Here is a 15,166-nt window from a genome sequence, read left to right as displayed (position 1 = left end):
AAAATAAATGCTATTTTAACATCAACTGTCTGGGTTTCCACAGTTGATAGTACTGTGTAATATACATTCCATAATTTTAGGACAGTTTACATTAGTATTGGAAAATCATTCTGTAGTTTTAGAACAGATTCCTGTAGTACTGAATATACATTCTGTGGATTTACAACAAATTGGTGACCCTGGTACTGAAACAGGGAGAAGGCACTCAGAGAGACTTTGATCAACAAAAGCTCTAGAATACAGGTTAATAACACCTGAATTAAGTGTACAATGTTAAAAAATGAATTGCAATAAAAAGAAATTTAAAGCTGTTGGTTTTTTTCTTACTGAAAAAAAATATCCTGGCTTATGTCAGGAAAGCAGAGTCATTCAGCTCATAAAATAAAATTCAGAATCTGTCAGTCCACATCGTAGTTCAACCCCATGTGATTTCCCTGCCTTGTTGAGCCATGTACTCCACTAGGACCCTAGCAGGTTCTCACATCATTTGGGAACGTTACAATCACAATAGTCCTCTTCACATGTTCTTTCCACCTGTGCTACGGTCTGTTCACACTGATGCTCTGTGTGAGCAGGGCTTAGGTGATGACTGTGGGCATCAGCTCTTAGCTGTCCGTCACACGTTCTGAGTGTTTGTGATTCAAGCACCCTGGTGTCACAGCACTCTGGTGTCACTGCGCTGTGGTGTCACTGCGCTGTGGTTTCACTGCGCTCTGCTGTCACGGTGGTATGGTGTCATAATGCTCTGGTGTCACTGCACTCTACTGTCATGGTGGTCTGGTGTCACTGCGCTCTGGTGTCACTGCGCTCTGGTGTCACAGCGTTCTGGTGTCACAGCGCTCTGGTGTCACTGCGATCTGGTGTCACAGCGCTCTGGTGTCACTGCGCTCTGGTGTCACTGCGCTCTGGTGTCACTGTGCACTGGTGTCACAGCGTACTGGTGTCACAGCGCTCTGGTGTCACTGCGTTCTGGTGTCACAGCGTTCTGGTGTCACAGCGCTCTGGTGTCACTGTGCTCTGGTGTCACAGTGCTCTGGTGTCCCAGCGTTGTGGTGTCACAGCACTCTGGTGTCACAGCGTTCTGGTGTCACAGTGCTCTGGTGTCACTGTGCTCTGGTGTCACAGCGCTCTGGTGTCACTGTGCTCTGGTGTCACAGTGCTCTGGTGTCACAGCGTTGTGGTGTCACAGCGTTGTGGTGTCACAGTGCTCTGGTGTCACAGCGTTGTGGTGTCACAGCGCTCTGGTGTCACAGCACTCTGGTGTCACTGTGCTCTGGTGTCACAGTGCTCTGGTGTCCCAGCGTTGTGGTGTCACAGCACTCTGGTGTCACAGCGTTCTGGTGTCACAGTGCTCTGGTGTCACTGTGCTCTGGTGTCACAGCGCTCTGGTGTCACTGTGCTCTGGTGTCACAGTGCTCTGGTGTCACAGCGTTGTGGTGTCACAGCGTTGTGGTGTCACAGTGCTCTGGTGTCACAGCGTTCTGGTGTCACAGCGCTCTGGTGTCACAGCACTCTGGTGTCACAGCGCTCTGGTGTCACTGTGCTCTGGTGTCACAGTGCTCTGGTGTCACAGTGCTCTGGTGTAATTGTGCTCTAGTGTCACAGTGCTCTGGTGTCACAGCGTTCTGGTGTCACAGCGCTCTGGAGTCACAGCGCTCTGGTGTCACAATGCTCTGATGTCACAGCGGTCTGGTGTCACAGTGCACTGGTGTCACAGTGCTCTGGTGTCACTGCGCTCTGGTGTCACAGCGCTCTGGTGTCACTGCGCTCTGGTGTCACAGCGTTCTGGTGTCACAGCGCTCTGGTGTCACTGCGATCTGGTGTCACAGCGCTCTGGTGTCACTGCGCTCTGGTGTCACTGTGCACTGGTGTCACAGCGTACTGGTGTCACAGCGCTCTGGTGTGACTGCGTTCTGGTGTCACAGCGTTCTGGTGTCACAGCGCTCTGGTGTCACTGTGCTCTGGTGTCACTGTGCTCTGGTGTCACAGCGTTCTGGTGTCACAGCGCTCTGGAGTCACAGCGCTCTGGTGTCACAATGCTCTGATGTCACAGCGGTCTGGTGTCACTGTGCTCTGGTGTCACAGCGCTCTGGTGTCACAGTGCTCTGGTGTCACAGCGCTCTGGTGTCACAATGCTCTGATGTCACAGCGCTCTGGTGTCACTGTGCTCTGGTGTCACAGCGCTCTGGTGTCACTGTGCTCTAGTGTCACTGTGCTCTGGTGTCACAGCGTTGTGGTGTCACAGCGTTGTGGTGTCACAGTGCTCTGGTGTCATTGTGCTCTAGTGTCACAGTGCTCTGGTGTCACAGCGTTCTGGTGTCACAGCGCTCTGGAGTCACAGCGCTCTGGTGTCACAATGCTCTGGTGTCACAGCGCTCTGGTGTCACAGTGCTCTGGTGTCACAGTGCTCTGGTGTCACTGCGTTCAGGTGTCACAGTGCTCTGGTGTCACAATGCTCTGATGTCACAACAGTCTGGTATCACTGTGCTCTGTTGTCACTGCGCTCTGGTGTCACAGTGCTCTGGTGTCACAGTGCTCTGGTATCACAGTGCTCTGGTGTCATAGCGCTCTGGTGTCACAGCGCTCTGGTGTCACTGTGCTTTGGTGTCACAGTGCTCTGGTGTCACAGCGTTCTGGTGTCAGTGCTCTGGTGTCACAGCGTTCTGGTGTCACTGCGCTGTGGTGTCATTGTGCTCTGGTGTCACAGTGTGCCTGTGACAGACCGGCAGCAGGTATTCCTTCCAGCTCTAACTGTTCAATCACAGTACGCCAGGTGTGCAGAGCTGGGAAATGAGAGGTTGTCGATTGCCTTCCGGTTGCAGCAGTTGAAGAGCACACCACTCTTCCATCTGCATCACCTCCGTCCCTCCCACTGAAGGAGAGAGCTGTCTGGTTCAGTACATGACACGTGCCATGAACGTTGGCCCGTTGACCTGGTTCTATTTGAATTCAAACCAGACCATTATGGTCAAAGACACTTTCGTGTACCTCTGTTCCACCCTTGTTTATGCAGCTCTAAGCATTATGTGGTTGGACAAGTGTGGTTGTCCCTCCCACAGCAATTGATGGGCCACCTGTCAGATTCCTGGGTGCCTCAGATGCCCAACCTGTCAGCCTATATTACCCAGAAGGCTGGCAGAGCAGCGGTTTTGTCTGCCTCCTCTTCATCCTTAACCTTCAAGAGGATAAGGTTTGGTGACTTTGTCACTCTTTTCATCACAAATCTCTCATTGTATTTCATTTAATTTCTACTGCATTTGATTTATCAGTTGAATAACTAGGTTTACTTAATCATTTTTCAGGTTTTCTGAGTATTTCAGTTGTGTTACTCAGTTGCGAATAACGCCGTTAAAAATAACAGCATTAGGTAACTGCGTCATTTTGTCAGTAACGGGATAATATAATTAATTACTTTTCCTGTCGTTACAACGCCGTTGACATTACTGGTCATTAAAAGCGGTGCGTTACTATATATTGATATACTAACAGTAATGCGAGCGGACCGCTGCCCAGGCTAGTGAGGAGTAACAGATCTCGATAGTCACAGTTCAGGTGTAACACCAGTTTAACTTAACAAGTCAGTAAGTGATTGGCAAAGGCAGCGTTATGGTAGCCAATCAGAGCCAGTGCACTCTATATAGTGTAACTGTTTACTTTTGCTTTTTTTTTTTTTTTTACAACGATTTGGGATTTTAAAGGATTTTTATCCTGCACTGGTCTTTTGATGTGCAATCAACTGACTGTGAAAACTGCTTTTTTAAAAAAATCCTTATTCATTGGCATATAACTTTTTTTAACTGTAATGCAAATGTTACTTTCCCTGGTAACGAGTTACTTTTATTATAGAGTAATTTAGTTACTAACTCAGTTACTTTTTTGAACAAGTAGTGAGTAACTATAACTAATTACTTTTTTAAAGTAACTTTCCCAACACTGGTTACTCAGTGAAAGACAGGAATGATGCTGGATGCAATCACTTCTTGGTTCCAGATATCTGCCACTATGAAATAGTAAAACAATCTTAATGTAAAAAGACAAGTCAAAGAAGCAGCACTTCTGTGAATTCTCATCAAAGACAGAAGCATAGTGGTGATACTTTCAGATCTTGTGTCATATATAGGTTTTCCCTTGGACAATGCCACTATTAATCATGTCTAAAAATTGTAAACTGTAAGAAGTATAATGATGAGGAAAATGCAAGAATATTAATATTGCATACTGATATGGAACACTGACATGTAATACCAGTATGGAACCCTGACATGGAACACCAGTATGAAATATTGATATAGAACATCAGTTTGGAACACTGATATGGAACACCAGTATTAAATACTGATATAGAACATCAGTTTGGAACACTGATATGGAACACTGACATGGAACACCAGTATGGAATACCAATATGGATCACTAACATACCCTTACAGAACACTCATATGCTCTATTCAATAATCTAAACAGAACTTTATCACATTTTTGTTTCAGGAACAACTAACACTTCCCTTCATTGACCCAGCTAGTGTTTCTTTATATCTCAAATGAGGTTTTGAAAGAAAAAAACAAACCAACAGACCACAAAAAGATGTGATCAAATTTGTTCCAGGAAGAAAAAAATACACTTTTCTCTAAATTGGACCATTTGTCTACAGGAAGGGTAATAAGATGGCACGCCGCTGGATGGGCCCTGGGGGGGCAGAGAGCTGGTATGGGACCAACACTTGCTTCTTAAATTCATTTGGAAACACAGCAGAGGGAGATGCAGGGAGGCGATAACAGAAGCATCAGACGTCAGGCGCAGTGACGCCGTGGTTGTTTGTATGCTGGTTTCTCACCACCAGCCGAGAGACAGAGGATATGTACTGAGGTGTGCTGTGTTCTGTGTGCTGCTGACCTGTGTGCTGTATCCTCTGTTCTGTGTATTGTGTGCTGCTAGCCTGTGTTCTGTGTGCTGCTGGCCTGTGTGCTGTGTTCTGTGTGCCATGTTCTGTGTGCTGCTGGCCTGTGTTCTGTGTGCTGTGTTTTGTGTGCTATGTTCTGTGTGCTGTGAAACTGCACTGTGTTACATGAGTTTTGGCCTAGGTAGCAGAGTAACTCAGGTGGCACACAGCGATATCTGAGTGTAGGCCCTCCCTGTGAGACACTCAAACTGTTTATATCAGTCTGACTGGCTCACAGTGACACACACAATGACAGACAAGACAGTGTCACTAGAGTCCCTGAAATATTCACAGATGACTACCTCACCAATAGAGCTCAAAAATCTGTAGCAAATATAAATAATTTTACATAATCTCATACAAATTCAATACAAACTGCTTTAATATCAGGGCAAATAATATTTTTGACATTTATACTATTCTATTAGGTAATTCACAACAGTAATAGATGACAGTTCTTTTATTCTGTATACATATAAACAATCATCAACAACAAACGCTATTCAAAAGTATTACATGAAAATATTTTGTTTGCCTGCTCCTTCAAAGAAGCTCTTTGGTTTAATTTGTAGGGCACTTTCAGCAAAGCTGCTTTACAAAAATCCAGGTCAAGCCGAGTGTGACAGTGGTTCATGAAAAACTCCTTGAAATGGCATGAGGAGAAAACCGTGACAGGGGCCATGACTCAGAAGGGGAATCCATCTTCCTCTGGATGACTCCAGAGTGTGGTGTTGTACAGCTAGGGAGAGACACTCTGAAGAAATCAGAAGCCAAAAGTCAATAATATAGATATAACCTATTATAGATATAGATATGAACTGTTGTAGATATACTGTAGAAATGACCTATTATAGAAATAGGTACGAATATTATAGATATAAGTATGAACTATTATAGATATAGAGATGAAATATTAAGTTCAACATGCAGAGGAGCTTCATTTTGGTTGCTTCATATCAGCAATCTTTCATTACTTTGTGCAAATTGGTTTCCTCAGAAAAGTGTTTACATTTTGGTTTCTTCGTGCAGTTTTGTTTCTTTGCCAACCTGAGATCTGAGAGTAGATCTAGTTTAACTCCCATTATAAGAGACTTCTAAAATGTTGGCATGTAGCTCCTGTTTTCATATTCCGTCATATTATTCCAGCATATATCCAACAGTTCTTCCAGAGGTTTTCAATAGGCTACTGTTTTCACTCTTGGATAAGGCCAATAGCTGAGAGTGGGCAGCAAAGGCTTCTCCACACCTCAGCATTTGCAGCCATTAATAGCAATTATCGGGCGCGAACAAGCAGGTTCTCGTCTATCGAGGGAGCCGTCAGCAGGCGCCGTGCCTCTAGTCTTGGCGCGGACTGAGCTGCCAACTCCCGCTTGCCTTCGCGGCTGGCCGAGAACGACACAGATGCCTGCCCTCGTGGAGTCGTTTAATTAGGACTGATTTCATGCTGCGTTTACGCGCAGTCTTGACCTTCAGACTTTTTCCCATTTGCCCGCGGTTTTTACTGGCTTTGCACGTACCTGCAATGCGCGCGGGGATGGGAGGGGGGGGGGGGGGCTGCGAAAGAAAGAAAAGAAAAGCTTTTTTATCTCGGTACTTCTGGAAACGAGCTTTTTAATTAGACACCTGGTGAAAGCGGAGCTAACGATTTTTGTCAGTGAGACAGAACTCGTTTCAGTTAGGTCGTAAATGTTCTGTAACATGCTTGTTGAATTGTTTGTCGGGTTCGCTGGAGAGTGAGGAAAACATGAAAGAAAAGGCCGCATGTTTTTGTGTGCTGTTTTTTTATGCGTGCTAGACGAATGTGATAGTCACAGCTCTCCTTTTGACAGTTATTTCACCCACCTGTCCATGGATTAACACTTCTTTCTACGTTCTACCAGAGGAGTCAGGCAGTTTACATACTAAGACGTAATTTTACAAGATAGGAAATACATTTTTTTAACTTCCCATGATTTGTCTGTGTGTGTGTAAATCTTAAGTGTATAAGGTCAACACATTATACATAACAACCTCTACTCAGTAAATTTAATTAAATATCTCTTGAAGCCCTTTGCTCCACAGTAAAAGAACCAGCCTTCACCCCATGTTATTGTAGATTATACTACAGAGGCAGCATCCTGTCACGATCAGCCCTCCGGCAGCCTGAGGGGGGGACATCGGGTGTGCAGCTGGCCCTGTCTGACAGCCCCTAAATGTGGCAATGCTTCTGTATCCGGGGGCACAGTGGAATTGGTGGCATGCTTGCCCTGCGCTCGAGGGAGGCAGATGGGGTGAGAGTGGTGGAGAAGCACATGCAGAGTTAATGGACCTCCGGTCTGCTGTGGGGTGTAGTTGCCCAGTGCTCGCCTGATTTAAGGTGGCATCCGAGGCCCGTGTGTCCTCACAGATCACGTCAGCATTCCCAGGGCCGAGGTCTGATGTCTGGCCAGTGGAAGAGCTGACACGGCGGTGTCAGGTCCAGCTCATCCCCACCTAAACACCACAGTCCCCAGGCCCATGTGCTCAGAGACATGTTTATTGTAATGTGTCTGGCATATATATGTCATACATGTTGATGCATTATTTTTACATATAGGATTATGCTCCCACATACAAATTATGCAACACATTTTACTGCTAATTGAAAATCCTTTTAGTCCTGGGTTATACCTACTCATCCTTCAGAAACCAGTTGCTGCATATAAACATGTACAAAAACTTATATGTGAGAATACACTTCAGACACACACAGGTGTGCACACATTCACACACACTAGTAAATCCTGTAAATCCAAACTGATAATGTTCTTGTCATTATTCGCAACATAAACCACTTAAAGCCAAAACACAACATTTAATCTCACACATCCAAATGAACATAGGGTTCACAATGTATGCCAGAAAGAGGACCCAGACAGCACCGAGGACCCAGACAGCACCGAGGACCCAGACAGCACCGAGGGTCCAGACAGCACAAAGGGTCCAGACAGCACAGAGGGCCCAGACAGCACAGAGGGCCCAGACAGCACAGAGGACCCAAACAGCACAGAGGACCCAAACAGCACAGAGGGTCCAGACAGCACAGAGGGCCCAGACAGCACAGAGGGCCCAGACAGCACAAAGGGTCCAGACAGCACAAAGGGTCCAGACAGCACAGAGGACCCAGACAGCACAGAGGACCCAAACAGCACAAAGGGTCCAGACAGCACAGAGGACCCAAACAGCACAGAAGGCCCAGACAGCACAGAGGACCCAGACAGCACAGAAGGCCCAGACAGCACAGAGGACCCAGACAGCACAGAGGACCCAGACAGCACAGAGGGCCCAGACAGCACAGAGGACCCAGACAGCACAGAGGACCCAGACAGCACAGAGGGCCCAGACAGCACTGAGGGCCCAGACAGCACTGAGGGCCCAGACAGCACCGAGGGTCAGTCTGCAATGGGAGCGTTGGAAGAAGGCCATGAGCACATACAAAACAGAGCTGCAACAAACAGGCGACATGCTTCCATGGACCAGCATGCCTGACCTCTTCAAGTAGCTGAGGGCTCCAGGGACTACTGGACTGTCCTGCAGCAGTCTTCAGAGAGGCTTTCAACTTCTCTCTCTCTCTCCACCCCTTTGTTTATCTATCTCTCCCTCCCTCTCTCCCTCTCTCTCTCTCTCTCTCTCTCTCTCTCTCTCTCTCTCTCTCTCTCTCTCTCTGTCCTTCTCTTGCTTTGCAACATTTCCCTGATCATTGTTTACTTTAGTTTGGTCTGTTTCCCTCTCATGCACACTTGTCGGTCAGGCTATTTTTAGAGCTCTGTGCTGTATCTGTGTGCCTGTTTGTCTGTCTGCATAACTGTGTGTGTGTGTGTGTGTGTGTGTGTGTGTGTGTGTGTGTGTGTGTGTGTGTGTGTGTGTGTGTGTGTGTGTGTGTGTGTGTGTGTGTGTGTGTGTGTGTGCGTGCATGTGCACTCAATGTAACTTCAGATTTATACAATGGGTTGCTATTTCTGTCTGCACAGAATGTGACTCTTCCTCTTCACTGCTTTCAGGACACACAGGAGCCACTCTGAGATGACAGCACAGAAATGTGTGCAAACAAGCATCTGGTATCTAATGCTGTCAGTGCAGTATGTAAACCACATGGCGTATTAATTCTGATAGCGCCTGCTTTAGGTCATTCTGCGTGTTAATGGCTGGCACTGTGGGTAATGAGGATGTATCCACAGGATATACTGGGTCCCTCCACTGTCCTTTTGGCGGCTCTTATAGGCGAATCAAAAGCGTTTCAAAAGGCAGAGGGGAGAGGAAATCTGATGCAGAGGGGTGTGGGTGTCTGATGCAGAGGGGTGTGGGTGTCTGATGCAGAGGGGTGTGGGTATCTGATGCAGAGGGGTGTGGGTGTCTGATGCAGAGGGGTGTGGGTGTCTGATGCAGAGGGGAGAGGAAATCTGATGCAGAGGGTGTGGGTGTCTGATGCAGAGGGGTGTGGGTGTCTGATGCAGAGGGGTGTGGGTGTCTGATGCAGAGGGGTGTGGGTATCTGATGCAGAGGGGTGTGGGTATCTGATGCAGAGGGGTGTGGGTGTCTGATGCAGAGGGGTGTGGGTATCTGATGCAGAGGGGTGTGGGTATCTGATGCAGAGGGGTGTGGGTGTCTGATGCAGAGGGGTGCGGGTATCTGATGCAGAGGGGAGAGGAAATCTGATGCAGAGGGTGTGGGTGTCTGATGCAGAGGGGTGTGGGTGTCTGATGCAGAGGGGTGTGGGTGTCTGATGCAGAGGGGTGTGGGTATCTGATGCAGAGGGGTGTGGGTATCTGATGCAGAGGGGTGTGGGTGTCTGATGCAGAGGGGTGTGGGTATCTGATGCAGAGGGGTGTGGGTATCTGATGCAGAGGGGTGTGGGTGTCTGATGCAGAGGGGTGTGGGTATCTGATGCAGAGGGGTGTGGGTGTCTGATGCAGAGGGGTGTGGGTATCTGATGCAGAGGGGTGTGGGTATCTGATGCAGAGGGGTGTGGGTGTCTGATGCAGAGGGGTGTGGGTATCTGATGCAGAGGGGTGTGGGTATCTGATGCAGAGGGGTGTGGGTGTCTGATGCAGAGGGGTGTGGGTATCTGATGCAGAGGGGTGTGGGTGTCTGATGCAGAGGGGTGTGGGTATCTGATGCAGAGGGGAGAGGAAATCTGATGCAGAGGGGTGTGGGGGTCTGATGCAGAGGGGTGTGGGTATCTGATGCAGAGGGGTGTGGGTGTCTGATGCAGAGGGGTGTGGGTATCTGATGCAGAGGGGTGTGGGTGTCTGATGCAGAGGGGTGTGGGTATCTGATGCAGAGGGGTGTGGGTATCTGATGCAGAGGGGTGTGGGTGTCTGATGCAGAGGGGTGTGGGTATCTGATGCAGAGGGGTGTGGGTGTCTGATGCAGAGGGGTGTGGGTGTCTGATGCAGAGGGGTGTGGGTATCTGATGCAGAGGGGTGTGGGTGTCTGATGCAGAGGGGTGTGGGTATCTGATGCAGAGGGGTGTGGGTATCTGATGCAGAGGGGTGTGGGTGTCTGATGCAGAGGGGTGTGGGTGTCTGATGCAGAGGGGTGTGGGTATCTGATGCAGAGGGTTGTGGGTGTCTGATGCAGAGGGGTGTGTGTATCTGATGCAGAGGGGTGTGGGTATCTGATGCAGAGGGGTGTGGGTATCTGATGCAGAGGGGTGTGGGTGTCTGATGCAGAGGGGTGTGGGTATCTGATGCAGAGGGGTGTGGTTATCTGACACTTTCCCAGCTTAGCGGTAAAATCCACAAGTCATTTTAACCAAGTTTCACACATCCAGGTACAGAGCAGTCAAGACTAATCATGTGAAATACCACAAAAAAACAAACAAAAAAGCTGTTTATCACCGAGCATTGTGGACTTGCAGTGCTAATATGTCCTGAGAAAAAAGCCATTTGAGAAGGTGCCCCTCTCTAGATGACTCGTAGCGAGACGGCACAAGGACATCACAGGAAATCTGGAACTTCAGCTGCAAAACAAAGCAGCCAATTTTGACTTGTTCTCCTTGGCTTTGTGCGAGAGCTGCTACGTCCAGGCTCACTTACTCGTCTTTGCACGTGGGATAACGAAGGACTTCCAGATTGCAGTGGAGCTGGCAGCAGTGTGCTGAGGGGCAACAACAGGGAGTGATTTACTCACAGAGGTAAATGCATGCTTGTACAAGCTGGGACTGACGAGGAAACAATGGTGGGCGTTACAACAGATGGCTGTCAAAATCTTACAAAATGTTGGACTTTTGTAATGGATGCAGGATAACATGATTGAAATGAACTCTAGACATGCATTGGTATTTTTACATTGTGTTATAAACCAGGAGGTGTATGAGTCAGTGTTAAAATTATCCATGTTAACAAATAGTTCACTGTACCAAGGCAAGAACACTGAACGACGGATAGTTTATTGCTCATCTGGAGGAGTGCAAGACTGAACGTCATGACACAGGTGACATGATAGCTGTGTGTAGTGCTTACCTCAGTGTCTGGAGTATGTCATCTGAAAGAGGGGACTGAGGAGTTCATGTGATGGGAGGGAAAGACCTCCCAATGCTCTCAGATGCACATGGATGGCAGATTTTGGATTGGCTTTTGGTGTGAATGCACTAATGAATGAACTAAATACCAAACTGCAAAGCCTGATCTGTAAAGCCAAAGGGACACAAACGTTAACAAGAGTGAGATTTCTTATGCACAAATCCATAATCATATCCAGTGTCAGTTGACCAACATGTAAAACAGGGCAAGACATAATTACCAATGAACACTCTGAGAAAAACAACAATCTGAGACAAACTCAGACACCAACAACAGTGTTGTAAAGAAAACAATCAAGAACTAAAAATAAATACACACAAGATGACGAAAGAACTCAACCAGATACAGACGAATACAGTAACAAGGGGTGGAGTTACAAATATACAGCGTGACCACAGGTGGGCATTCCAGGATCAGAAAGTAAGAAAGATTTTGCTCAGGCTTCCTGGATTGTGTTGATTCCACTAATTTTACCTGGTTTGCACTAATTAGAATATCCAGCAAGCTTGAGTAAAATCCTGGGAAGAAGTTTTACTTTCTGAACCTGGAATGTCCACCTCTGGGCGTGACAACTGAAATGAATAAACACTGAGCACAAGGAAAACAAAGACATCACATGACTGATAGGTGGGGGCTTGGTACAGCTTGGAGAAGGCTTTCATGAGAAAGGTGCAGTTTCTCTCAAGCAAAATTCTCATCCACTACAGAAAGCCACACTATCGTCTGATCACCTCTGCAGGTACTCATCCATGATAGGACTGCCGTATAGTGAGTTTTCAAGGCGACTTCAAAACAGTTAATGCGCATGATTTTTTTTTACACAGCAATGTTCAGCTTGAACTCGTTGACGTGCAGGCCGATGCTCAAGTTGCAGAGCGTGCTGGGTTTTTACTCTCTCAAAGAGGAGAACGGCCCACTCATGAGCTGGAATGCTGAGGAGATGTTAGATCTCTCTGGATCAACCTACATATGTGAAGAAACATTCTCACGGTGCTGAGATTCAGATGCAGATCCTCTCGTACTAATCAGCACTGTCAGCTGTCCTTCGTATATCCACCACAGACTGTAACGCTCTACAGGTCAAGCTAGAATGAGATGGACACATTTGCTGAGAGAAGCAAGATTTATTATGGGCTGGCCTATATCAGTCATGAAAGCTGTCTAGGGTCGTAACATAATGGCAATCTGACACAAACAAAACTGATACTTAAACACGGGCTAGACATAATGACAAACATAACCATAAAACAGCACTAGAGACAAAACTTAGAAACAGACCTAGAGTTCAGTGCTAACACTGAACAAACTTGCAAGAACCTTAAACAAACATCTAAGCAAACCTCAACAACATGAAATAATTCAGAACCACAGAGCCAGTATTTGCAATAACCAACAACACAAAAGATCAAACACAGGGATTAAATACACAGGTTTAACAGGCACACAGACCAGGAACAGGTGACAGAACTTAACAAGAGGAGGGACAAAAAACAAGCAGGAGGGAACAAAACAGACAGAAGAGGGGCTAAATGGAAGATTGGCGGAAGGCGGTGGAGCCAACCATGATACAGACATTCAACTGGACTTCAGTGCACTTACTCAAGCCCAAATCCCTGATTTATTTTGCGCTGGAAAAACTGAAAAACATCAAAATCACTTATTGATTTTTGTATAATGATAATTAATTTCTGGTCTTTAAACATAAAGCAAAAACATATACAATAGCCCTATCCGGACGGGATTAGTTTCTCAGGGGGTCCTGGGGTAATTTTCTCTTTTACGGGGGGTCCTCTGTGATTTTAATCCCGTCCGGAACGAGCATGTCCGTGTTTTTCTCAGACGTCCTTACTGCTATATTTGACCTATTCCACATTTTTATGCCTTTATTGTAACATGTTCTTACCGGTAGGAGCTAATCAAAACCATATAATTTACTTAATAAGATTAATATTGAGCAGATTTCACCCTACTGGTTTCTCACATGGCGCCTTGGGAAAATTCATTGCCCACCCTTGCTGTAAGCTATAGGAGTCTTTTTTGTGTGTCCCTTTTTAAAAGTGACTAATAATGCATGTAATACTGGGGAGAAACTAGGGTGATTTGTCCACATCCTCCTGAGAATGAATGGATCTTCACTGTATCTGTGTAATCTGTATAATCTGTCCATTCTATAGCATTTTGTCAGGTCAGAATGTATAGCTTCCATGTAAAATTGCAGTTATTATCATGGCAAGCTGGGGAAAATATTGGACTGGCAAAGCACAATAATCAAACATTGATCTTAAGGGTCACTCAGGAATGATTCATCTTTCATGATACAACTTCCCTGGGGGAGAATGTGACTGCTATTCGTTTAATGCAGTGTGTGGTGTTGCTCATGGTTCTCCCTTCAGACCTTTGCCTTTTTGGATGCATCACCTCTATGCAGATACTCTATACAGGGTATACAGGGTAAAGCGTTTCTCTGATTTCAGGGAGCTCTAGACTAAAGCCCAAGCATTGCTGCATGTGTTGGTATGTGTTAACAATGTGCAGTTTACTTACAATCAAGAGCAAACTCCCACCCCAAAGCTCATGGTGCCCATTTCAGGTCTTGTTCAACTTGGCCTCCAGTTTGGAGTTTGTCCATTATGCAGAGACAGTACAGAGTGTCAAAACCACGGACGTAATTTTGGGGGGGGGGACGGGGGGGACGTGTCCCCCCCACTTTTTCAAAAGCCGGCTTTGGTCCCCCCCAGTTTTTACGGTTAAAACCAAATATTTAAATAGCGACGAATCCATGTCCCCCCCACTTTTGAAATCAAAATTACGTCCATGGTCAAAACAGTATTGCCCCAGAATACTGCTCTTCTGCCCCACTCTGGGCAAGTTTCAGCAGATCTTAATGGGGCAAAGGACCATGTTTTCGATTAATTTTCAACAGGAGTCTCTGCACAAATAATAAGTTAAAAGCTCATAATATATGGTAATGACAGTCCATTTGGACACAAGAGAGCAATGACAGTACGTCTATTTTTAAATGAATGGTATGATTGTACCAATCTCAGCATATTAGTGGAAGTCTCAGAGAGCTTCTATGCCTCTAAGAGCAGCTCCGGCTTCTCCTGCCACTTCCTGAATGTCCCACCATCATCTTTGCTCCAGCTGCCTTCATCCACCTTCCAGTCTAATTTAGCACCTATGGTTAGTTTCCGCAGGCGAAACTAGATGCCTGCACAGACTGGCCGGTTCCAGGCATATACTACCATACTGAGACATTCCCATGTCTTCATCTGTCATTCTTTCGTCCTGTGAGACAGTAAATGTCCTGGTACAATATATTTCTGCAAGGGTAAATGTAAATTGTAATTTCATTTTTCTACATGACCAATAATGTTCTTTTTGCCAGTAAGGCGTTTTTGTTCATTGACTGACAAACTGAATTCTACAAACTGCATTATATTGTTATAGTCAATAGAATTGCCTATAATGTCTATATAATATATATAGAATGTCCTCTTATTTTTAGGAATCTACCAAGCCACATTTCAGTTTAGCTATGAAACAGTGATAAGATTACCACAGATAATCAACAATACACATGTATCTTCTGCATTTATTGTTAAACTAACCCACCTCTGGTATAGTAGCAGAGCAGTGGTAAAGAGTACTGATAACCCTACGTCATGAAGATACATGCTTCTG

Source organism: Brachyhypopomus gauderio, chromosome 9, assembly GCF_052324685.1.
Source record: "Brachyhypopomus gauderio isolate BG-103 chromosome 9, BGAUD_0.2, whole genome shotgun sequence".
NCBI classification, from domain to species: domain Eukaryota; kingdom Metazoa; phylum Chordata; class Actinopteri; order Gymnotiformes; family Hypopomidae; genus Brachyhypopomus; species Brachyhypopomus gauderio.
Note: the sequence above shows the minus strand (reverse complement) of the source record.